Source organism: Mustela nigripes, chromosome 14, assembly GCF_022355385.1.
Source record: "Mustela nigripes isolate SB6536 chromosome 14, MUSNIG.SB6536, whole genome shotgun sequence".
Taxonomy (NCBI): domain Eukaryota; kingdom Metazoa; phylum Chordata; class Mammalia; order Carnivora; family Mustelidae; genus Mustela; species Mustela nigripes.
The window spans coordinates 77,080,062-77,104,539 of NC_081570.1; the positions used below are offsets into that span (position 1 = coordinate 77,080,062).

The following is a 24,478-nucleotide window of genomic DNA, read 5'->3' on the forward strand; positions in this document are numbered from 1 at the left end:
GGCGCTTGGCAGCCAGGGGAAACCGAATTGTTTTGACACCGCCATTGAATAGCAAAGCCTGGTGGATAATCATTTCATACGATAATTGTGGGCAAGTAAAAAAATAATAAAAAGAGCCTACCCACTTCACCCACCCTTTTTTACCTTCCCCCATCAAAGTGAGCGATGAGTTCTCCTCATTATTTTTACCTTGCTCACAACATCACTAGGTCCCTTCTAAATGAAATAGACTTAATGATAATACTAGAAGGTAAACGGAGCTGGAATAATATTTACTGTATAATCATTTGGGCTCTGTTAAGCTCAGCACTTCCCTTCTCTCAAGAATCTCACTAATTGCTTCCAATCTGAAAATGACCAGGCAGATTTATTTTGTTGGAAGGTTACTTGCGCCTCACGTTAAAAAGTATATATGTGTTTTTGTTTTAAAAGCCCATTCTCATCCAATCCCCCCCGCCCGTCTAATTTTAAGTAGCTGATGTTTTGTTTGGCTCCTGTTTTATTTGCTGTCAAAAAGAATTTGGTGCAAAAACCATTTAAGCATGTATACAACCCATGGAGGGATTCATTTGACCTCATTATACTGCAATAAAGAAGAAATCCAGTTTGTTAAATATCACCGAACCGCATGCATTTCACATCAGATCATAAGAGCAATGCTTCAAAAGATTACCCCAGAAAGTGCTTAGAAAGATGGAATGGGTTAACTTTGCTTGCCAGAAGGTGTTCTGACAAACACAGGAAAAGAGAGATATGTGCAGCCCCCTTTAAGAGCAGAGCAACTGAAGAAAAAAGAGATTTATGCTTTTAATTAATGGCAATTAAACCATGCCTGTTGGCTTGGCCTATGGCAATTGTTCCCTGCAAAAAGGAGGCCGAGCTGGTGACAAGCATTTGAATCCGCTAAGTTCTGTCAAGGGAGCTGACTCTGCAGGCATCAAAACCAAACTAAATCAATAAAAGAATTAAACTTTTATAAATTGCATTTTGACAAGTATCAGATACCGTTAAGCTTTGATATTATGAATTCCTTGGAGGTGATGCAAACAAGAAGGGCCGCAGTTAGAGATCCAAACAATCAAAGAGGCTTGTTAACATGCGCTGTCAAATGCATCAGTGCTATTAATTACTACAAATTAATGTGACTCTCTCTTCCTCTGGTGATTGGAATAATAATCAGCCAGATTCGTGGAATGAGCACAGAGAACATATGCAACCCTGCCAAAAATAATAAGTTTGAAAATCAGTAGACATTTACAATCTTTGTGTTCAAAGACTAGATGGTTTTCTTGTTGCCAGTCATGACCTCACTTTACCCCATCCTCGTGTTTCCCCGGGATCTTCTTCATGGGCTTTTTCTTGTGTGATGACAGAGGGAGGCACCATTCTCTTGCCAGTAATTATTGGAGCATAGAATAAAATCTTTCCTGGGCTCCACTGAGGTGTGGGGAAATAGAACCCTAACCAAAGTGATAGTTTTCTAGGAAATGAACCCAAATGCCCAAGTTCTGTAATTTGGCCACTTTCTAGAGTGAAAACTTTGCTCTGCGATAAGGTTGGTAATTAAAATTACATGAGTCTCTCACTCTGACAGTGCAGCAGGCAGGACTCGTGGGGGAAGAGGAACCCTAATTAGATATTCTGGGTATCCAGAATGATTTAAACAGAAGAATTCCCCCAGCATTTTGTGATACACTACATCTACAGTTGCCCAGTGCCAGGATTCATCTGTTCCTCCTCAGGTCCACATTTCAAAAGAGAATGAGATTTTCATCTTCACAGCTAGAAGAATTATGAGACTAGATCCCTAGACCCCCATTTTACCCAGTGAAATGCCATAACAGATGAGAGCTAAATAAATACTTGTGTTGTTAAATGCAGTAATTTCTATGTTCTAAAATACTTCGAAAGCAAACATATCACAAATTAATTAGTAATAACATGCTTCCTTGTGCTTTCTAACATATAACATTTTTCTAGTTTATTTTACAAACCTGGGCATTTTCATACCCTCCTTCTGAAAGTTGCTTTATGCCTTCTACTTAGTACTCTGGGAACCAATAGTATATGGTTTCTCACATCCCACATGTTTGTACTACATTGTGAGGTTAATTGAAGAATGGAGTTTAGCCACATAATATGAGAATTTATAATAATTTGGAGGAGAGGTTCTTTTCAAAAGCAGGAACTGAACATCTCACAGTATGAACTAATTTTTCATCTAGTTGAAGGAGGTACAGGGTGGAGATGGGGCTGTCAGGGAGTGAGCCTCTGTCAAACTTTCTCTTGTCCTTGGACTTGGGATAGTTTACAGCCCTGGAAAACCATCATTTGTTAATTGCGTTACTGGGCTACTCTGTGTTAGTTGTGTGGTCGTTCTTAATTGGAAAGAGACACATATCATAATAATACCTCCTACCTTGCAGTAGGAATGGTGCCAGGGGTGTACTGGTGTTTGGACTATTTGATTTTTACCAGTGACTATACCTAAGTGTGTGATTTTAACACAGAGAGAAATTGTCTTGACGCCATCTGGTAGCAGTTTTTCATGTCTGACAAAATTTAAAACTCAGTTTGAAGCTTGGCCAGTGATAAATATCCTCAGGATTCCACAAGAACTTGGTCCACCTCTGACCTGGTACGTATCAGGGCATGTGTCTCAAACTGTGGTTACAGTATTTTATTGATGTGCCTAATCTGTTATCCAGGAACCACAATTCTTATGATAGATAGGATATTTGCTGGGATAGTGACAAGGAAGTTTGGGATGATTTTTTTCTCTTTTTTCCTTGTCAAAAAACGGATCCTGGCTCTAAGTCTGGGTTTAAGCTTAAGTTTTCCATTTCAAGGGCTTCTCAAGATGTGTTCAGAAAGAGCATTGCAGAGGAGAAAGAGGAAACAAATGCGTATAAATCCTCCACAGGAAAGTCTGATAGATTAAAGTATGGTTCTAAAGATGTGCCTCCCTTCCCAATGTGCTCACTCAGCAAATGCAGAAGGAATTCATTGTTGGAAATTTGTGTAATCATTTTTATCTGATTACTTGGCAAGATGCTACATGAGCTCTGGCCTCTATTTTAGAGACCCTGGTTTTATTATAAGCATGCTTCAGTCCCTCCAGATGTCTTTATGGATTTGAAGGGCCTGCTCAAGCTTTGTCACTTATTTTGAACAATATGATTTTCGAAGAGAGGAGCGTTCTTGCGCAGCCTGACATGGGATACAGGAGCACATACCGACCACTCACTAGTACTTTAATGCTTCCTGGCAGCAGCGGCAAATCAGGCCGAGTTCAAACGACACGTTTGCCTGGAGTTCAGTATCCATTTAAATCAAATTTGTCAGCTTTCCATTTTTTAATACTTTTTTTTTATTTTTATGAAAATGTCACCTAATAAATACCTTGGGAGTGTGATGACATGCCTTGATATGAACAAGCTGCATTCTGCGTGGGGAAAAAAAGTGACTAAGTTGCCCCTGTTAATCCAATAATGTAATTATCTTTTTCCCTGAGAGTTAATTTACAAAACAGTTGCATTTATTTCATTTTTCCCCCACTGTTACTTTGAAGGCCTGCCATTTATAAATCTGCACGTGTACGGTTATGTGTTCGTGTATGTATATTCAGGCACAAGGAGGTTATTTCTTTCCCTGCTCGTTTCTATGGTGGCTTCCTTCACTTTTCCCCCTTTCTTAAAACTGGTAGCTCAATTCTCAAATGATTATTAATGATAGCCATCAAGTTTGTAAATCCTTGCAAATTGTGTACCTGCTAGGATTTAGGAACAATTATCTGGAATATTTTTTTGCTCCCCAGAAGAGGAGGGGAGGGTAACATAGTTGGTGGTGATGGTGAGAGTATTCAAAATTTCATATGCAGGGGTGCCTGGGTGGCTCAGTGGGTTAAGCCTCTGCCTGTGGCTCAGGTCATGATCCCAGAGTCCTGGGATCGAGCCCTGCATCAGGATCTCTGCTCAGCGGGGAGCCTGCTTCCTCTTCTCTCTTTCTGCCTGCCTCTCTGCCTATTTGTGATCTCTGTCTGTCAAATAAATAAATAAATAAAATCTTTTAAAAAAATTCATATGCAGGTAGAAATACAGCTGCATCGTCTAAGACATTGATTCACTTACATGAATGTATAGCAGTATAATGTATGACTTGATTTCTCAGCAAATATGTCTCTGTTTGATAGTAAGCTATCTCTTTTTACTTTGTTCATGAAGAAAATGGCAGATGAATGATTGGCTGTTGGCTATTCTTCACCATGTGGAGTGATAGATGAACAGACACTTTAATTTAGCCCCTTTGTGTTTGCTTCTAGTTTGAGACTTCTGTTTTTTATTATAGCGTGCCAGATAGAATGAAGTTCCATATACTTGGTGCAAATTATAACAAGACAAATTGCAAATACAGATGTTGATGTTTTTCTCTGTTTATGACACTGCAAATTGTCCCAAGAAGGGATTGTAGGAGAGACTTCAAATGTTTCATAGACGGATTGGAAACTAATGGCACAGACATACAGAGTATTGGTTTCAATCCAAGTTATAGTTGCTAAAATCGACCACAGTACTCTCCATAAGAAAATGTGCTTTTGCGACAGATATTGGCGAGGATGCAGAGAAGGGCAACCCTCCTACACCGTTGGTGGGAATGCAAGCTGGCGCAGCCACTCTGGAAAATAGCATGGAGGTTCCTCAAAAAGTTGAAAATGGAGCTACCCTATGACCCAGCAATCGCACTACTGGATATTTACCCTAAAGATACAAACATAGTGATCCGAAGGGGCACGTGCACCTGAATATTTATAGCAGCAATGTCCACAATAGCCAAACTATGGGAAAAACCTAGATGTCCATCAACAGATGAATGGATAAAGAAGAGATGGTATAGGTATCTACAATGGAATACTATGCAGCCATCAAAAGAAATGAAATCTTGCCATTGCAACAATGTGGATGGAACTAGGGGGTACTATGCTGAGTGAAATAAGTTAATCAGAGAAAGAAAATTATCATATGATCTCTCTGATATGAGGAATTTGAGAGGCAGGGCGGGAGGTTGTAGGGGGTAGGGAAGGAAAAAAATGAAACATGATGGTACTGGGTGGGAGACAAACCATAAGAGACTCTTAATCTAAGGAAACAAACTGAGGGTTGCTGGGGGGTGGGAGGGGTAGGGATACAGTGGTTGGATTATGGACATTGGGGAGGGTATGTGCTGTGGCTAGTGCTGGTAAATGTGTAAGCCTGATGATTCACAGACCTGTACCCCTGGGGCAAATAATACATTATATGTAAACAAAAAGAAAAGAAAAGAAAAGAAAAGAAAAGAAAAGAAGATATTGTGCGTTTGGAGGAAAGAAATTGCAATTTTACTTCAGTTCACTATTTTTTTTAAAAGGATGTCTTTTTTTTTTTAAGATTTTTATTTATTTATTTGATCACAAGTAGGCAGAGAGAGAGAGGAAGGGAAGCAGGCTCCCCGCTGAGCAAAGAGCCTGATGCGGGACTCGATCCCAGGACCCTGGAATCAAGACCGGAGCCAAAGGCAGAAACTTTAACCCACTGAGCCACCCAGGTGTCCCTCAGTTCACTATTCTTGCAATAGTTTTTTAAGCAACAGGATATAGAAATAACCTCTGAACCTGGTTTATATTTTTATGGTTATTATTCTTATCATGGTAAAAATGACAGCAAATGCTAAATTCATTTCTAAAACAGCAAAGAAATACTTCAGTAGATATATCAAAGGATTCATTTTGTGCATAATCTTGAGTTCTTGAACAATTATTTTTTTCAACTTCACAAAAGGCTTTTATGATCTGACTTTCAATGTCTCAAATCTTAAAAGACTTGAGACACGCATTTATTAAGTATCACCACTGCTGGTCAAAGACATGATTGTCTCTTTCATTCCTGGCTCTGGAAGGTAGTCTTCCTTTCCTCACCTACCAACTTGCTCATAGTGTATTTTCTAGCACAACATTTAATAAATTCTATCCTACTAGTCAATCCAAATATAGATATCTACTAAATCCAATTGATTACATTAAGTATGACTCATAAACCACCATTCACACACTTACAGTATTTAGTAATATAGGTAAACCTCAGTAATGTGAACATCCATCTTCTCTTTCCATTAAAAAAATGGCAACAGCTCGGGATGGCTGGCTGGTAGAGCATGGGACTCTTGATCTTGGGGCCCTAAATTCAAGCTCCCACACTGGCAGTTGAGTTTACTTAAAGAAAAAATTGGTTAAAAATGGCAACAGCTCTGTCATGATGTTTGTGGTTCTTCTTGACTAAATAGGGAAATATTAAATCCACTTGCAACCTGATTTGGAGAGGGCTACAGTAGTAACCTTGTGAGATCTTGGGCAAGTCATTAATTTAATGGAATTCTGTTTTCATGTTACAAAAAAATAATTAAAGGTTACATATTCATCCCACAAGTGTGCCAAGCTCTACTATATCCCTAAAGATATAATCATGTGTAATACAAGTAAGGGTCTGAATTTTCAGACCTTATAGCCCAGAAAAGGAGAGGGAAAATTTTATCTAAAAGGGAGCGGTAAGTACAATGGCTGTGGTAGAGCAGAAGACCAGAGGGACAACCAACCCAGCCTGGGGCATATGAAGTGTCAGAGAGTGCTTCTTGCACAAGGGTATGTCTAGGGAAAGAATGAGTAGAAACTGGCTAGAGAAAGGAGGTAGAAGAGTGTTCCTGGCAGCAGAAAAGGCAGGGCCAAAGAGAAAGTCATGGCAAAATCAAAGGATGAAAGACATTATTTTGCCCAGGCCACAGAGTTTGGGGGAAGAGTGTGTCTAAGAGATAAAAAGAACTTCCTAATATTAAAGTGTAATTGTTTAAAAGTAAGACTTGGTATGACCAGTCTGGATTGTGTAAATATATGACTTACTAGGAATGATAGAGCCAACTAAGTTTCTAGGATGCTTCTTACATGCAAAGCATTGTGCTCAAAGCTGCAGATGACATAAAGGTGAAGAAAACACCTCCATACTTTCAAACAAGTTTGCAATCGAGCAGGGGAGGTAAGAAGGTAAACAGAAATACGGGACAGAGTGAAGTGGGTCGTCTAGTAGACATATCCCAAAAAAGTGCTGTGGAAGACCAGAGAAATGGTGATTTGATCTAGGGGTGAGGATGGGACTTAAAAAAGATGGTTGCTGCCGAGCCAGATGATGAAGGATGGGTAGGAGGGATCCTGTTTTCATTTTCTTTTCTCTCTCTCTCTTTCTTTTTTTTGGTAAGATTTTATTTATTTATTTGACAGAGACAGAGAAAGACAGAGTGAACACACATGAGAGCACAGGCAGGAGAAGCAGAGGGAGAAACAGGCTCTCCGCTGAGCAGGGAGCCCAATGGAAGACTTGATCCCAGGACCCAGGGATCATGACCTGAGCCAAAGGCAGACACTTAACGACTGAACCACCCAGTGGTAAAGCCCCCCTTTTTCATATTCATATATCTAAATGAGCATATATTAAGTTATCCAACAATAGAAAAGAAATATCATAGTCTTGCTCATAGTAAGCGAATTATAAAAATTATATATATGCACATTTATTTCTTTGTTGGTTTTTTCTTATTATTAAAAATAAAAGAAGATGTTCTCCATGGTATAAAGTGTGAAAATAAGTTAGCAAAATAAAGCCAAAAAACTGGAAAAGGCCTTAGAAAAGATGCTTCCTTTTATTTTATTTTATTTATTTATTTTTTAAGATTTTGTTTGAGAGAGAGAGTGAGTGGGAGAGGGAGAGAAAAAGAGCACAAACAGGGGGAAGGAGAGAGAGAAGCAGGCTTCCGGCCAAGCAGCACCCTGGGATCATGACCTGAGCTGAAGGCAGATGCTTAACTGACTGAGCCACCCAGGCTCATCCTTTATGATAAAGGATCAAACACTCTTTATTGTTTTTTAATACATTAATCTCAAGTCCAGAAAGCTAAGAAACTTGCTTAAGATCACAGAAACAGTTTAAAGGTAGAGACAAGACTTCTAAACTTGTATTTCTATCGCACTCAGGTGCCTTCTTTAGTAAGAAATCTACAAGCATTAAATAAACAAAAACTAGTTTACCATAGAAAGGTACTAGATAATTTTATATACAGTATGTAATTTTTATACACACATTGGTTTTGAACTAATTTGTTCATCAACTTGGCAAACATGTTAAAATTTATAAGTAATAAATTAAGGAGATAGATTTTAGAGCAAGTTAAAAATAAGATGGCCACAAAAATTCAAAGATATGTGAAAATATTCATAGCAAGTTATTAAAAGGAGAACACATAAGTATCACCAGTTGGTTGTAGTTTAATTACAGGCACAGAGAAAAAAAATCAGCAAAAATATATTTTTTAAAGACTTTATTTATTTATTTGACAGAGAGAGAGAGATCACAAGTAGGCAGAGAGGCCGGCAGAGAGGGGAAAGCAGGCTCCCCGCTGAGCAGAGAGCAGACTCAATCCCAGGACCCTGAGATCATGACCTGAGCTGAAGGCAGAGGCTTAACCCACTGAGCCACCCAGGTGCCCCAAGCAAAAATATTTTTTAATGTCCTGCCTCTTTCTAGAATGTTTACAACGATTATTGCTAAATCAATTAATGTGTCCTAGCTATATGAAATACTAATGAAATACAGATAATTCATTAGTCTAGGCCTGCTTTTCCCATTTTTAAAAAATTTTTTTTCTCAATTTTTTTTTTTAAATTTATTTATTTGACAGACAGAGATCACAAGTAGGCAGAGAGGCAGGCAGAGAGAGAGGAGGAAGCAGGCTCCCCGCTGAGCAGAGAGCCCAATGCAGGGCTCCATCCCAGGACCCTGGGATCATGACCTGAGCCAAAGGCAGAGGCTTTAACCCACTGAGCCACCCAGGCGCCCTGCTTTTCCCATTTTCTATAGCAGCTCTTCACCATAACCAAGACATAAAAATGAGAGACACTTATGATTCAGAACAAATGAGTGACACAGGGGAGACTTTTATAACACATAATTGTTATGACCCAAGATGATCCCGGCATGCTTTCTATTCTTCATGTTTCAAAATGATGGCTTCTCCCTACTGTGATTTATGGTGCTTTCGGGCCCCTTAACAGAACACACCCATTCAGAGTTGTCGGTAAGATCCTAAATATCACAGCCCGCTTTCTTCCAATGGGAAGGCCTGGCCCTCAACTCTCCCATCCTAAGGACTTCCTCACCATCCACCCAACCCAGAACGTTTCTTGATTCATCTTTTCCTCCCCCCACCCCCAAGTCCAATCCAGTAGTAAGTTCTGTCAGCACTACCTCCAAAATAGATTTTGATTCTAATAACCACTTGCTACTTCCTCAGCTAGGAGCCTCGTCTGAGTCACGGCAAACCTCGCCTGGAACATTGCAACAGCCTCTTAGGTGCTCTTGCCTCTCAAAACCACATTCTTCACCTGGAGCCAGAGTAAGGGTATGGCCCTTTCCAAACCTTCCTCCTTCTCCCAGTAGGTTTCCATACACCAAGGACAGCCTCCAAAGTCCTTAGCATGGCCAGAAGGCGTCACAGTTTGGATCTTACCTATTTCCCAGACTACCCCTCCATTTTCTTTCCCTTTTTTGTTTCCAAAACAGGCAAGTTCTTCTTAAGATCCATTTCCCTGTGTCTTTGCATGGCCACCCCCTTTCCTTGGTCTTCCTTCAAACGTCTCCTCTTCAGAGAAGCCTCTTTCTACTCTGGCTGAAGGAGAACCTCCACTCCCTCTCTCCCAGCACCTTCTTTCATCTTCCCTGTGATTCTTAGAAGTCAATAAAATGATCTTCTTCATTTCTTTATTACCTGTGTATTCTCTGTCTTCCCTTATCATTCCACGAGGACAGGAACTCGTCTTTCTTGCTCATCTCTCTTTTTTTTTTTTAAATATTTTTATTTATTTATTAATTTGACAGAGAAATCACAAGTAGACGGAGAGGCAGGCAGAGAGAGAGAGGAAAGCAGGCTCCCTGCCGAGCAGAGAGCCTGACGCGGAACTTGATCCCAGGACCCTGAGATCATGACCTGAGCCGAAGGCAGCGGCTTAACCCACTGAGCCACCCAGGCGCCCCTCTTGCTCATCTCTTGATTCCCAACTCCTAAACAGTGTCTGCGACTCACCCATGTGACTGCCAAGCACTCGTAAAAATTCTTTTCCATATCCCTTTCTGTGAACTCCTTTGTGTTCTCCGGTGTAGCAGGAAGAGTAGAGTTTCGCACGAGGAGCTAGGGTTTTGAATTCCAAATTGACCCTCCTTCCTGACTGCGGGAAGGCATTCTCACCTGCAAATCCAGGCAGAATTCTTACACGGAGAGGCCATCGTGAGGTTTAAGTGAGGTCATGACTGTGAAATGCAACGCTTAATACAGAAACTGGCACACAGTCAACATCAGTTAGCATTAATAATGTTTCTGCTCAGCATAGGACGGTGGTCAAAGTCAGGAAATGTGAGTTCTCCTTCCTTTTCTCCTTCTTCCTTTTTTCCTATTGAGTCACTGATTCACAGATTGACTCACTTGCAAAGGTATCTGCACTAACTCTAGGGTTTCCATACAAAATAAGAATAGGGGAGACCAACAGACGCTTTCCCCGTCACTCATTCCTGTTCACTGTGTTTCTGAGTCTTGGGTAAGGAGTAGCTGCTGCTACCGTCCCACATGTTGATGATCAGTGCTGACTGGGCTTTGGCAAAGCTTTCAAACATGTCTCCCGTCTTCTGTGATCGTGAACAGCAGGACAACATGGTAAGGTTTGGACACTTCTCCTGCTACCTCCTCTGTTCTTCCCCAAGCTCATCTTACAGGCTGAATTGACATTAAATATGTCAACCCCTAAGGACCATGGCTTCTTTTCCCCTTCATTGACATGACAGCCAACTCCCATCTAAGGCGGGACCAAGGGCATTGCTCAGTGTGGAACTTCTGTGTGACAAAATTTTACTTTTTCCTTTTCTTTTAACCATTGGATGGAAATGAGGCAGTGCAAAAGTGAGAATGCACAGTACCTTAAGCTTCAGGATTTCCACCAGTAGGCTAATTGTTTTATGATGTGTGAGCAATTTAATACAGACGTACAGATTCTGTAGGGCGAATGAAGTCCATACTGACCTCTTTAGCATGAGGTAGGGTATAACAGCTGGTGCTTATGTAAATGGTGAAGGAGTGCTTTGTTACACCAGCTTTGCCCCTTTAAACAGGTCACTGATTTCATTTCATTTCATTTTTGTTCACACCATACCTCTATCAGTTAACATTAATAACATTAATTTTGCTAAATTGCAACTATTTATTTTTATGCTAGTCATGAAAGGTAATACTGTATATTAATGGTTTCTGTACACCTAGCATATAGCTGACACACATAAGCACCAATTCCAGTAAATATTGAACCAATGAAAATATGCATGCCCTGGCTGTATTTATATGCCCATATTTACCAGACAGATGTCTGATTGAATTAGCAGCTTTAAAGGCTGGCTTGTATCACTATATAGACAAAAATACCAAGGGGACTTAACATACATTTTGTTTCTGTTCACTGATCCCTCACAGTTGTATGGCATTCAACCATTATAAAGCCCCTCAACATACATCAACTCATTCAATCCTTAGAACAACATCATGAAGTAGGAAGCGAAGTCTCAGACCTAAAGATTACATAGTTCCAAAGACCAAGTAACAAGAATGGACTTATTCTGAGAAGCTGGACCTCCTCTGACATTTACTGCAGACTCGACTTTTAAGAAAAATCATAGAAATTTTGAGACTTTTATTTTGTTATTATTTTTAATATTTTTTAGAGACTTTTACTTTTGTTTTTCTGACAGCAAATAGACATGAAATCAACAACTTGGTTATTTGTTCTATTTTGCTCATGTCATAGATTCAACATATCAGAGTTGAAATCTTTCATCCATTCCTTTAAAAAGGATCTGGCAGCTTTTGTTTGAATGCTCAGTTCTAAGAATAGGAGCATCTTATTTTGTGGAGGTAAAATGTCCATCTGGAAACTTGTCTCCATGGTCTCAGTTCTTTCCTCCATCAGCACAGACACTCACTTCTTCCTCCGCTCCTTGTATGAGATGGCGTCCAGGCTCCTTGCTGTTTCGTGAGTGGATAAAAGCTGGGCTTGGTATGTGACCTCAGTCACTCATTATGTGCCAACAGTGAGTAATTATGAGGATTAAAAGTAACAACCCACGTGACACACTTAGCTCAGGATTCAATAAACTCTTTTTAAAATATTATTTTAATTATTAAAATATATTTTTATTATCACTATTAATCTTGGTCACCCTCTGAACATATTCTAGTTTGTCAATGTGCCTCTTAAAATTCACCCCCCAAATTCAGACAAAATATTTCAGATGTAAGCCATATTTTAGTAATTAATGAATTTGATTAATGTTCCTCTAAAACTTGGCAGATGAGAACATCTCTTTCTGTATGATAAAAAAAAATCATATGCATAAATATCATGACTAGATTCAGACATGTAAATAGAGAAGTAATTGATCTACCTCACTGTATAAGTTTAGGTATATCATATGGTGGTTTGATTTATATATACTGTGAATTGATTGCCACAACAGGATCAGCTGACATCCATCTTTTCATATAGATACAATAAAAAGTTAAAAAAAAAAAAGGAAAAAAGGAAAAGAAATTCTCCTTATGGCGAGAACTCTTAGGATTTCCTCTCAAGATTTTCATATATTGTACAGCAGTATTACATTGTAAGTATATTCCTAGTGCTTAGTTATCACTGGAACTTTGCACTTTTTGATCACCTTCTTCTGATTCCTTTTTCTTTTTTTTTTTTTTAAAGATTTTATTTATTTATTTGACAGAGAGAGATCACAAGTAGGCAGAGAGGCAGGCAGAAAGAGAGAGGAGGAAGCAGGCTCCCTGCTGAGCAGAGAGCCCGATGCGGGACTCGATCCCAGGACCCTGAGATCATGACCTGAGCCGAAGGCAGCGGCTTAACCCACTGAGCCACCCAGGCGCCCTGGTCTCTTTTTCTATGGGCTTTTATTTATTTATTTTTTTAAAGATTTTATTTATTTATTTGAGAGAATGAGCAAGCATGAGCGGGGGAATGGGGAAGGGCAGAGGAAGGGGGAGAAGCAGACTCCCCTGAGCAAGGGAGCCTGATGCAGGGCTTGATCCCAGGACTCTGGGACCATGACCTGATCAGAAGACAGACACTTAACTGACTGAGCCACCTAGGTGCTCCTATGTGTTTTTGTTCCTGTTCTTCTTTTGTTTTGTTTTAGATTTCACATGTGAGATCATACAGTATTCCTTTTTCATCTTATTTCACTTAACATAATGCCTTCAAGATCCAACCATGTTGTCACAATGATAGGTTTTCCTCATTTTTATGGCCAAATAATAACCCATTAGATATACAAACACCACAACTTCTTTATCCCTTCTTCCCTTGATAGGCACTTAGATTGTTTCCATGTTTTGGTTACTGTAAATAACGCTGTTATGAATATGGGGATACAGGTCTCTTTTCAAGTTAGTGCTTTTATTTCCTTTGGATATGTTCTCAGAAATAGAATTGGTGGATTACATGATATTTTTGTTTTTAACCTTTTGAGGAACTTCTATACTGTTTTACTTTTTTAAAAAAAATTTATTTTATTTATTTGAGAAAGAGAGAGAGAGAGCACAAGCAGGGGGAGAGGCAGGCAGAGGGATAGGGAGAAGCAGACTCCCCACTGAGCAGGGAGCCCAATGTGGGACTTGATCCCAGGACCCTGAGTTTATGACCCTTGCCAAAGGCAGACATTTAACCACTGAGGTGCCCAGTCACCCCCTCCATACTGTTTTCCACAGTAGCTGTACCAATTTGCAATCCCACCAAAGTGCACAAGGTTTCCCTTTTCTCCACATCCATGCCAGCATTTGTTACCTTTTGTCTTTTGATATTAGCCATTCTAACAGGGATAGGGGGATATCTCAGATACCCATCAACCTTTTATATTCCTTTGGAGAAATGTCTATTCAGGTCTTTTCCCATTTTTAAATTGGGTTATTTGTGTGTTTTTCTTTAAAGAGATAGGATAGAATTTTTTACTGTTTTTATTTTAATTCTACTGTATATTAATACAGTGTTATATTAGCCTCAGATGTACAATACAGTGATTCAACAATTCCATACATCACCAGTAGTCATCAGAACAAGTCCCCTCCTTAATCCCCATCACCTTTTTCACAACCCCTTTCCCCCACCTCCCCTCTGTTAACCATCAGTTTGTTCTCTATAGTTAAGAGTCTATTTCTCCATTTATCGATTTCTCTTTCTCTTTTGTCTTTGTTCATTTGTTTCTGAAATTCCACATGCGACTGGAATCATGCTATTTGTTTTTCTCTGACTGACTTATTTTGCTTAGCATTATACTCTCTAGCTCCATCTATGTCATTGCAAATGGCAAGATTTCATTCTTTTTTATGGCTGAAAAACATTCATATATATATATATGTATATACATATACATATATACCTATACATATATATATAGTGTGTGTGTGTATATATACACACACCACATCTTCTTTATCCATTTATCTATCAGTGGACCTTTGGGATACTACCTGTGTTTTTTTTTTCTATTGAGTTGTATTAGTTCTTTATATATTTTGGATATTGACCTCTTATCAGATATATGGCTTGCAAATATTTTTCCCAGTTCTGCAGCTTGTCTTTCCACCTTGCTGGTGGTATCTTTTGCTTTGCAGAAGATTTCAGCTTGTTGTTGTCCCAATTGTTCATTTTTTATTTTGCTTCTTATGCTTTCAGTGTCATATCCAAAAAATCATTACCAAAGCCTATGTCAAGGAGCTTTATCCCTATGTTTTCTTATAGGACTTTCATGGTTTCAGGTCTTATAGTTAAATCTTTAAACTATTTTGAGTTAGTTTTTTTTTTTTGGGTGGTGTGAGATATGGGTCCAGCTTCTTTTACGTGTAACTATTGAATTATCCCAGCACCACTTACTGAAGAGACTATCTTTCCTCCACTGAGTATTCTTGGCTTCTCTATCATATATTAGTTGATTATATTTGCTTCAGTTATTTCTGGTCTCTTGATTCTGTTTCATGGGTCTATTTGTCTGTTTTTAATGTCAGTACCATACTGTTTTAATGACTACAGCTTTATAGTATAGCTTGAAACCAGGAAATGCGATACCTCTTGGTTTACTCTTCTTTCTCAAGATTTCTTTGTCTCTTCAAGTTCTTCTGTGGTTCCATATACATTTTAAGAGTGTTTTTTTTTTCCTACTTCTATAAAAACTGACCTTGAAATTTTTATAGAGATTGTACTGAATCTATATATAGCTTTGGGTAGTATTGATATTTTAACAATATTAATTCTTCTAATCTATGAACATAGAATACCTTTCCCTTTACTTTTGTCTTCTTCAATTTATTTCATCAATGTCTTCTAGTTTTCAGATTAGAGATCTTCACCTCCTTATTCCAAAGTATTTTACTGTTTTGGTGCTGTTATAAATGGGATCAATTTCCTTCCAGATGAATTTCCAGAAATTTCATTGTTAGTGTATGGAAACACTACTGATTTTTGTGTGGTAATTCTTTTATCTGACAATTTTACTGAATTCATTGATTAGATCTAATTTTCTTTTGGGTTGAGTCTTTTGAGCAAGTTATTTAAAGGAATTGTTTCCTAAGGTGATATAAGACTATGTGGTTTGACCGACACTTAAAATGCTGTAAGAATTCTTACACTAAATGTAAGTAAAAGACTTGCTCACACCAACCAAGCCTGTTCTGTCACTTTAGCCGAGGATGTTCCCCAGCAACAAAATTGAGTGTCGGGACACAGAAGGGAGTACACTGGAAGATGGGAGTTGTAATCTCATTATCAATAGCTAACATATTATGACCATGGTGGCCTACTGTTTTAATATTGCAGCACGCTAGGCTGTTTTTCACATACACTGTCTTCAGCCTGGAATTACCTATTGGAAAAATTCATAGGTCCTGCTATTGTTATGATACTGTGTTACAGACTAAAAGCTTTTCTTTACTCAGGTAGGAGCTAATACAAATAAACAAAAGTCAATAGCTCCCCCATTTCCTACTCCCTTTCTTCCATTAACTTAGAATAGGAAATCAATACCTTCTTGTATCTTTATAGAGTCTCATGAACGTACATGGATGCAAGGAGAGATTACATAGTTAAGTGATTAGATGCTTACAGAAAAACAGAAAGGTAGATAGAGGGGAGAATGTAGGAAAGAGAGGTAGATAAATGCTAGATAAAGAGATAGGCAGATAGATAGGTAGATAGATATGATACAATATGATATGACAGAATGAGAAGTGGAGGATACTATTATAGAAAACAATTCTGGCCGGGTGTCAGGATACTTGAATCCCAGTCTAGACTCTGCCATTAACCTGCTTGTGATTTCACTTAATCCTTTAACCTCCCTTCATTGTTGCAGCAACTTCCAGGTGTTGCCAACCATCATGTTAGGCCATACTGGGAGGTCCTGAACCCTTAACAGACAGCTCTGAAAATCCACCATTGTCGCCCTATTTGCCACCATTCCTCCCGGTCAATAGTTGGCCAGGATTCTTAGTAGAAGGCACACTTATTACCTATACCTCCCAAACATACTCTCAGAGATGTCCATTTCCAGAAATGAGAGGGGGTTTGGGGTATCTGAGACCAAATGATGTCTAGGTTCTAAATTCTATGATTCACCATACATAAACATAGCCTCTTAAAATTTGCCATTCAGAATATATTTCCTGTGAATAAAATCCTTTCTGTGAACACTAATTTTTCTAAAGTCTGAGGAGAAGGCCTGTTTTTGAAGCTCCCTGGTTTTCTTGGGCCTAGACCAGTCGAAAGTGCTCAAATCTTGGGCAAAATCATGACATGTGGAAATGTACATACAGCTTGCTTCAGCTTTCCCTTTTTGTGCTGTATTTCCCGCAGTGACAAGGGCTCTTGAAGGGACCTAATAACTTCCTGCTCTTTTAACTCCCAACTCACTATAGAATAAGAGAAGTTCTGATAATTAGTAAGTACACATTATAAACTCCTACATCATTATGGTGTGAAGAAGCTTACGGATTTTGCTGGAGTGTCTGTTGTCAACTCAGTTTCACCACCATGTCTACCAGCCAAGAACTACATCTCTCCCAACCCCTTGCCCATATGGTCCTGGCCAGAGACAGCATCTCTTTTATGAAGACACACTCTTATGAGGATTGACAGGATAAAGAGGAGAGGCCATAAATCTTAGGAGGCAGTTCAGTTAGATGAATGAGTAGATATGAGGTTCTAAAGAATTTCCACGTGAGATTCTAAAGAATTACCTCCATCAGTGCTACAGACTGAGAGAGAGGGCTGGAAATTTCCAGAGGTCCTTACAATTTATACTCTACTGAATCACCTGTGTTAGTATAGCACCCTGAGATCATTGCCGCTGGCTTCCCGATCTTGGTTCTCCTAACTCTTCCAGTGATTGGTTATGCCTCTAATTCCCTGCACTGAAATTCTTCATAACTGAAATACACAGTGACTTCTGCTTTCCTTGACCACAACTGGACTCCATTGGCATTACCTGATTCAACTATTTATGGGTACATGAGTCCACTTTGGGACATATCTGCTGAGTTGGCGTTCAATGTATTCTTAACACTTAAAGCAATATGGAAATTGCTTGCTTTGGAAACAGCCCATTGCATGGGACACCTGGGTGGCTCAGTCCCTTAGGCATCGGCCTTTGGCTCAGGTCATGATCCCAGGATCCCAGGACTGAGTTCTGCATCGGGCTCCTTGTTCAGTGGGGAGGCTGTTTCTTCCTCTGCCTGTCACACCCCTGCTTGTGCTCTCTCTCTCTCTCTGACAAATAAATAAATAAAATCTTAAAAAAATAAAAAAAGCCCATTTCGTTAAAGAATTGCCCCAATTATTAGAAAGCATACCATAGTGTAAAAGAGAATGAGCATAGATTTTATTTTAATCGCAAAAGCCTGGCTTTGAAACCTGTTCGCCACTTAGAAACATTGGGTGGGGGCACCTGGGTGGCTCAGTCATTAAGCATCTGCCTTCAGCTCAGGTCATGATCCCAGGGTCCCTGCTCAGTGGGAAGCCTGCTTCTCCCTCTTCCACTTCCCCTGCTTGTGTTCCCTCTCTCAATCTCTCTCTCTCTGTCAAATAAATAAAGTCTTAGAAAGAAAGAAAGAAACAAACAAACAAACAAACACTGGGCAAGTTGCAACACTTTTCAGCCTCAGTTTTCTTTTCTGTAAAGTGAAGGCAATAATTGTACCTACTTTTCAGGGTTGTTATAAGGACTAAATGAGATCAAGTTTAGAAGCCATCTTTTCCTTACACTAAACCAAACTGGCATTCATATAACTTTCACACTTTGGGCCTAATTCTGTTATCTGGAGTCATGCAGGCAGGGCCCCAGCTGGCCCACAGACCACCTTTGTCAGAGCAAAAGGCTGACTCAGCCTGGCATCGGGGCATATGGCTTAGTGAGCAAAGAAAGAACTGGATTTCACCCCCCACTGCCCCTTAGCTGAGCACCATTGAGCACCCTCGAGCCTGAACAACTAACTACTGGGTCACTGCAGACAGATTAAATATAATCTCTCATGAAAATCCTTCATCTATTTTAAGACATCTCTCAATTCCTCAAATCACCTTTCCTCTTCTGTCTAAACCAAATATTACCAATTAGATGAGGGAGAACTGCCCCCATACTGAACAGTGCACTCTTCAGTAATAAATGACTCAGCCAGAGGATGGATATACTGGAAGACTAATTACATCATCTAAGAGTCGTTCCCACTAAAGTGTCACCTTAATCGCACAATTGCATTTTTAAATGTTACTGTAGAGGTTTATCCTCTTGTTGAAGACCGTTGAACATTGGGGATAATGTGGGGACAGATGTGTGGGTGTCTCCTGCTGAGTATGAGGAAGGGGAAGGTGTGTGGAATCCTCACTTGGCCTGCCCAACTAAACCTAAGGGGCTCTGGTTTCATCCTTTAGGTCAACCAGCCAGGAGAGGGTGGGACCAGGGGGTGATACCTACTTCCCCTCCAGGTGGCTGACCCACTTCAACTTTTGTTGGACCCCAGGTAAGAGAACAAATGGAAGCCTACAGATCATAAGTCTAAATATTAAGAAGCTCTAAATAAAGTTTAAAACTGCTAAATAAAATATGTTCTATCTTACCTTGACAAATACATATTCATAAAGACAAAATTGAAAAAATATGTGTAAAACTATTTTTTAAATAACTGACAGCAAAGTATCAAACATGACTGAATTAATTATTATTGTGCATCTCTGGATGTTCTGTTGATGAGCTGGTGATACTTGGATGAGTAATAAAGACATCCATAATTCATTATCATATATTTGTTACATAAAATTAATTTGTCATCTTCATTTTAGCAAAATTACTAGTTATATTGGTATAACAGAGATTTCCACGTGTTCTATTGACAGCAATGACAAATTAACAAGTATTTTCTCAGTCACCACAGTTCATATATGTAATATGTATATTTTATTTCATTTTGGTTTGGAGAAACTTCACTCTGCTAAGGCAGGAGCAATGGGAATTGTCAATAAAAGTCTTAAACCAACTCTTGAATTAGAAAATGAACTTTACATATGAATTTTACATATGCTTAAAAAACTGTAATGCAGTCACATGTAACAAAGTAGCACTTTTACAGAAAATATTATAAACTATTTTAATATCAAATGCACTGTTTTCATTTTTAACCTGAATATGATATAGGAATATCTTTTTTTTTAAACAGGAATATCTTTTTTAAAAGGACTTTTTTTCTTTTCAAAATTAATTATTTTTATTAACATATAGTGTATTATTTGCCCCAGGGGTACAGGTCTGTGAATTGTCAGGCTTATACATGTCATAGCACTCACCATATCATAATCTTTTAGAGGAATATCTAGATATATACAGTATTATATTTTTATTTTACATTTTCTAATTGGGTTATTATAAAGGAAACAAAAATTAGTAGGGCATTACTTAACTTATTCAAATCTCTCTTCAGTTAAGACTATACTTTCATGTACGATGGCCAGAAATATGGTCTCCATTAAAATTAGAAATTATTGAAAATTACTTACACATGAATGATCTGTTTTTTTAATCAAGACTTTTATGTTATTTAAATAAAGCTTAATTTTAATTTTAGACAAAATTATCTTATTAAGCATTTTCATCAGGGCAAAACTATTTGCAATTTTAGGGTTCAGAGGCCATCAAGTTACAAATGTAAAGAATAGGTAGCATGTGCCCTAAAGGTGACATCTAGACTAACAAATGCAATTTTAGGAGTGATATCAATTGTAAAATGTTCCTTTCCTACTCTACCCAACTGTAGTGAATGTTGCACCAGTTCCTGAAGACCTGGACCCAAGCTGGAACAGAGAAGCAAGAAGATGGATGCTTGGTGCTAGTGGGAAATGATACTTTATTATGCAAAAATCTATAACATTCACACTGTATGAGAGGAAGAATTTGACAAGTTCATTTGTCTTTTCTCTTACCTAAAGCGCTTCTGCCCATCAGATTCTCCCTGCACTCTGAGGCACCGTCTGACTCCTGCATAGAAGGTGGTATTGTCCACAGACCCTTGTGGCTTCAGACGCTGTTTAAGGGATAAAGGGCAAGAGATGAAGAGATACATTCTCCTGGGTCTTGAACTGTGTTAGTCACCACAGTGGGTCACCTTGCATCAATGCTAATCACCAATCCTGCGTGACAGAGGTGACTGTGTGCTCTTTAACACACACGTTTGTGTCTGTGTGTGTGATCTGCGGAGCCCCAAAAGACAATACTGCTAGGAAGCTTCCCTGCTCTCTGTGGAGGTCTGACTGACTCTAGCACAGGGAGGCTTTCTGATATACCTTTACCCAGGTCACATGCCCCTGGGCCTTTTTTGCCTGAAGGTTTAGTCTCTTCACTCACCTTCTGCTCAAAGTCTTCTACACACTTCTTTTTGTTTGGAGTGTCTTTGAAGCTACTGATCAAGAATAAACTGTTTTTGAAACAGTATATCCCCCTTTTTGATATCCTAGAATGAACCTCTCTGGTTACAAAGTTTCTGGCAAAAATTTGCCTCTCAATTAAGGGAGGTTCTACTGTAATTTATAAACTATACCCTGGACACATACCTTTTCTAGAGAAGGGAACTACCTTTAGGATAAACATCTCCTTTCTGCTTTTTACAGTCCAAGAATTAAAGAAATTTTCAATAAACAGGAGTTCTTGTTTCTTGGTTTTGTTTTTGCTTTTTTTTTTTTTTTTTAAGAATTTACTGTTATGATTTACTATCTTGTATGCCAGGAATCTACTGATCTCAATGAAGCTTTTTATACTATGTTACAGTTTAATAAGATCACATGTACTCAGTAATCAAAATAATTTGAGGAAAGTGCTTAAAACAGTGCTTAGCATGAAGTAAGTACTTAATACATGTAAGCTTTTTTAAAAAATTTCATTTTTTATTAACATATAATGTATTATTACCCCAGGGGTACAGGTCTGTGAATCACCAGGTTTACACACTTCACAGTACTCACCATAGCACATACCCTCCCCAATGTCCATAACCCTACCACCCTCTCCCTACCCCCCTCACCCCAGCAACCCTGTTTGTTTTGTGGGATTAAGAGTCTCTTATGGTTTGTCTCCCTCCCAATCCCATCTTGTTTCATTTTTTCCTTCCACATGTCAGCTTTTTAAAATTAAGATTGCTATGATTATAAATTTAAATACGGCTTCCCATTCTCCTCCACACAAATTCTCTCCTGTGATCGTGCTGATCGCATCGTGAGGTATGCAGGGCAATGATCTCCCTTCTATAGATGGTACAAGTGAGAGCCAGACAGCTGAAGCTAATGGAAAATCCCATACTTGTGCATGGTAGGCTACAGCCCAAGTTCTTGAATTCTTACTGGTCAAACAGAAGAAAGCGCATCTTTTGCCCAAAGCAGTTAAATCTGCACCCCCCCCCTTTTTTGGTCTTTTCACCAAAGTAAGTGCCACAATAGTCCCCAGATAGCAAAACACCTTGAGCCTAACACACACCTAACACGGTCAACAGCTTCAAGATTCTGAGTATGGATTTCAGTAGGATGAAGTTGAGTTTATAGGACGTGAGATTCCAAGTTTCCTCCTTAAGGGAAGTGTAGGTCAGATCCGTGCCTGCCTTTTACGGGTAATGCCAATAGGTCACTGATTCAAGCAGAATGTAACTGGCAGACGGAGCGCCCATAGAAGTTCCCCAAATCAAAGTTAGCACATGGCTGAGAGCTGCTGGAGACGTGGCTTTACTTCTAAAGATATACTTTACTTCTAAAGATATACTTTCCCACTGCCCTCTCCACAAATGTTCTCTTTGTTTCCATGAAAGTTCTCATTAGGAGGACCGAAAGGCCTTTCTTCTGGTGCTAGTCATTCCTCATGGACTCTGCCCCCCTCCCAACTTCTCCATTCCATGTACTTCTATTGCATGTATGGTCTCTACTACGACATTTAGCTTTGCAGTGTATATCTCAGACAACAAGTGAAGCTTCTCTCCATAATTAGATTTTAAGCAACTTAAGGGAAAAAGCTATATGTACACTTTTATGCCCCTCATCGTACCCAGCACAATGCTGAACGTGGGTAGGGGTTCAATCACATTGGTCAATTCTCAAACTTTTTGCACTCTTAAAAAATCATTGAGAATCTAAAGATATGTTGTTTATGGGATTTTAGTGTCCAATACTTACCATATCAAAAATTAAAACTGAGAAAATTCTAAAATATCATGGCAAAACCAGACAATAGAAGTGTGATTTTTTGTTGTGCTTCTGTATAAATGCATGGAAAATTTAGGATTTCAAAATAACAATTGATTGGAAAATACTGAGGTTACAGAGACTATACCAGGTATATAATTGAAGATAACTACTTAAAGCACAGAAGTACAGAGAACAATTGAATTAATCCCAGAAAATGCATTTTTAAAAAGATTTTATTTGACAGAGAGAGACACAGCAAGAGAGGAAACACAAGGAAGGGGTGTGGGAGAGGGAGAAGCAAGCTTCCTGCCTATCAGGGAGCCCAGTTTGGGGCTCTATGCCAGGATCCTGAGATCACAACCTGAGCTGAAGGCAGATGCTTAATGACTGAGCCTCCCAGGTGACCCTGCATGTGTTTATATACTAAATTTATTTAACTACCTTAGAACATTCTAGAAAACACAAGTTTACATGAGCATACATTCCATAAATTGTCAAAAGAATGATATTACTCCATATCGTGCAGTCTTTGGAAAACTCCACTGTACACACATGAGAGAATGAGTGAAACAGGCCAAAATCATTTCAGTAGTACTGTAAAGGAAAAAAAAGAGAGAGAGAGAGAGTTCTGGCTTCGGGGATCCCTTAAAAGAGTCTTGGGAACCCCTAAGTGTTCCAAGACCAGACTTTAGAAACCAGTGGATTAAATTATAGTCTTGGTTAGTTAGACCACTTAAAGATGCTCATCACACAAAATTACTACTAGAAAATTATAGGACATTGGAATCTACATTCTAGTGATTGACATTTGTAGTTGTTACATACTGCTGTAATGAATTAACTGTCTACTTGTATTAGTCATTTAAGTATCCCTAAATTTAATAGTTTACATCTATAAACATGTATTATTCGCAGTTTCTGTGGATCCAGAGGCATAGTTTAGGTAGGTGCCGGAGACTCACGGTATCTAATGAGGACCAGGTCTGTGGTCTCATATGGAGGATCACTTGGCAGAGAATCTGCTTCCATGCCTGCTTATCTGGTTGTCAGCAGGATTTGGTTTCTCAAGACTATTGAACAGAAGCTTTGGTTTCTCACAGTTGCCTGGAGGTCCTTGACATGTGGACCTTTCTGAGGGCAGCTCAGTCTGGCAGCTGGCTTTGCACAGAGCAGGTGAGTGACAGTGAGACAGGGGTCCCAAGATGAGAGCCTAGTCTGATGACAGATGTTATTTCTTAGAAGTGAGTCAACAAACCCAGCCCACACTAGAGGCGAAGGGACTTCCAAAGACATGATTACCAAGAAGCTGAAGTCACTGAGTCCCATCTTAGAGGCTACCTCTAATAGCATTTTTTTTAAAGATTTTATTTATTTATTTGACATAGAGAGAGAGATCACAGGCATGCAGAGAGAGAGAGGGGGAAGCAGCTTCCCTGCTGAGAAAGAGCCCGCTGTGGGGCTCGATCCCAGGACCCTGACATCATGACCAGAGCCACAGGCAGAGGCTTACCCCACTGAGCCACCCAGGGGCCCCTAATAGCATTTTCTTTATTGGAAAGGGAAAGGTATGATTCAAAGAATAAATGATAAGCAAGTAAGCAGTTC

The 24,478-nt window shown here is 39.1% G+C and overlaps 1 long non-coding RNA gene across 1 annotated transcript in view; it reads left to right on the forward strand.

Annotated features, from left to right (window-relative positions):
• The window catches only part of LOC132001113 (uncharacterized), a 33,074-nt gene extending 12,175 nt beyond the window's left edge, over positions 1-20,899 (forward strand). The window contains exons 2-4 of the long non-coding RNA XR_009399529.1: positions 7,301-7,465; positions 19,091-19,179; positions 20,467-20,899. This is a non-coding gene — a long non-coding RNA (uncharacterized LOC132001113). The remainder of the gene's footprint in view (positions 1-7,300; positions 7,466-19,090; positions 19,180-20,466) is intronic.
• Positions 20,900-24,478: the final 3,579 nt, after the last annotated feature.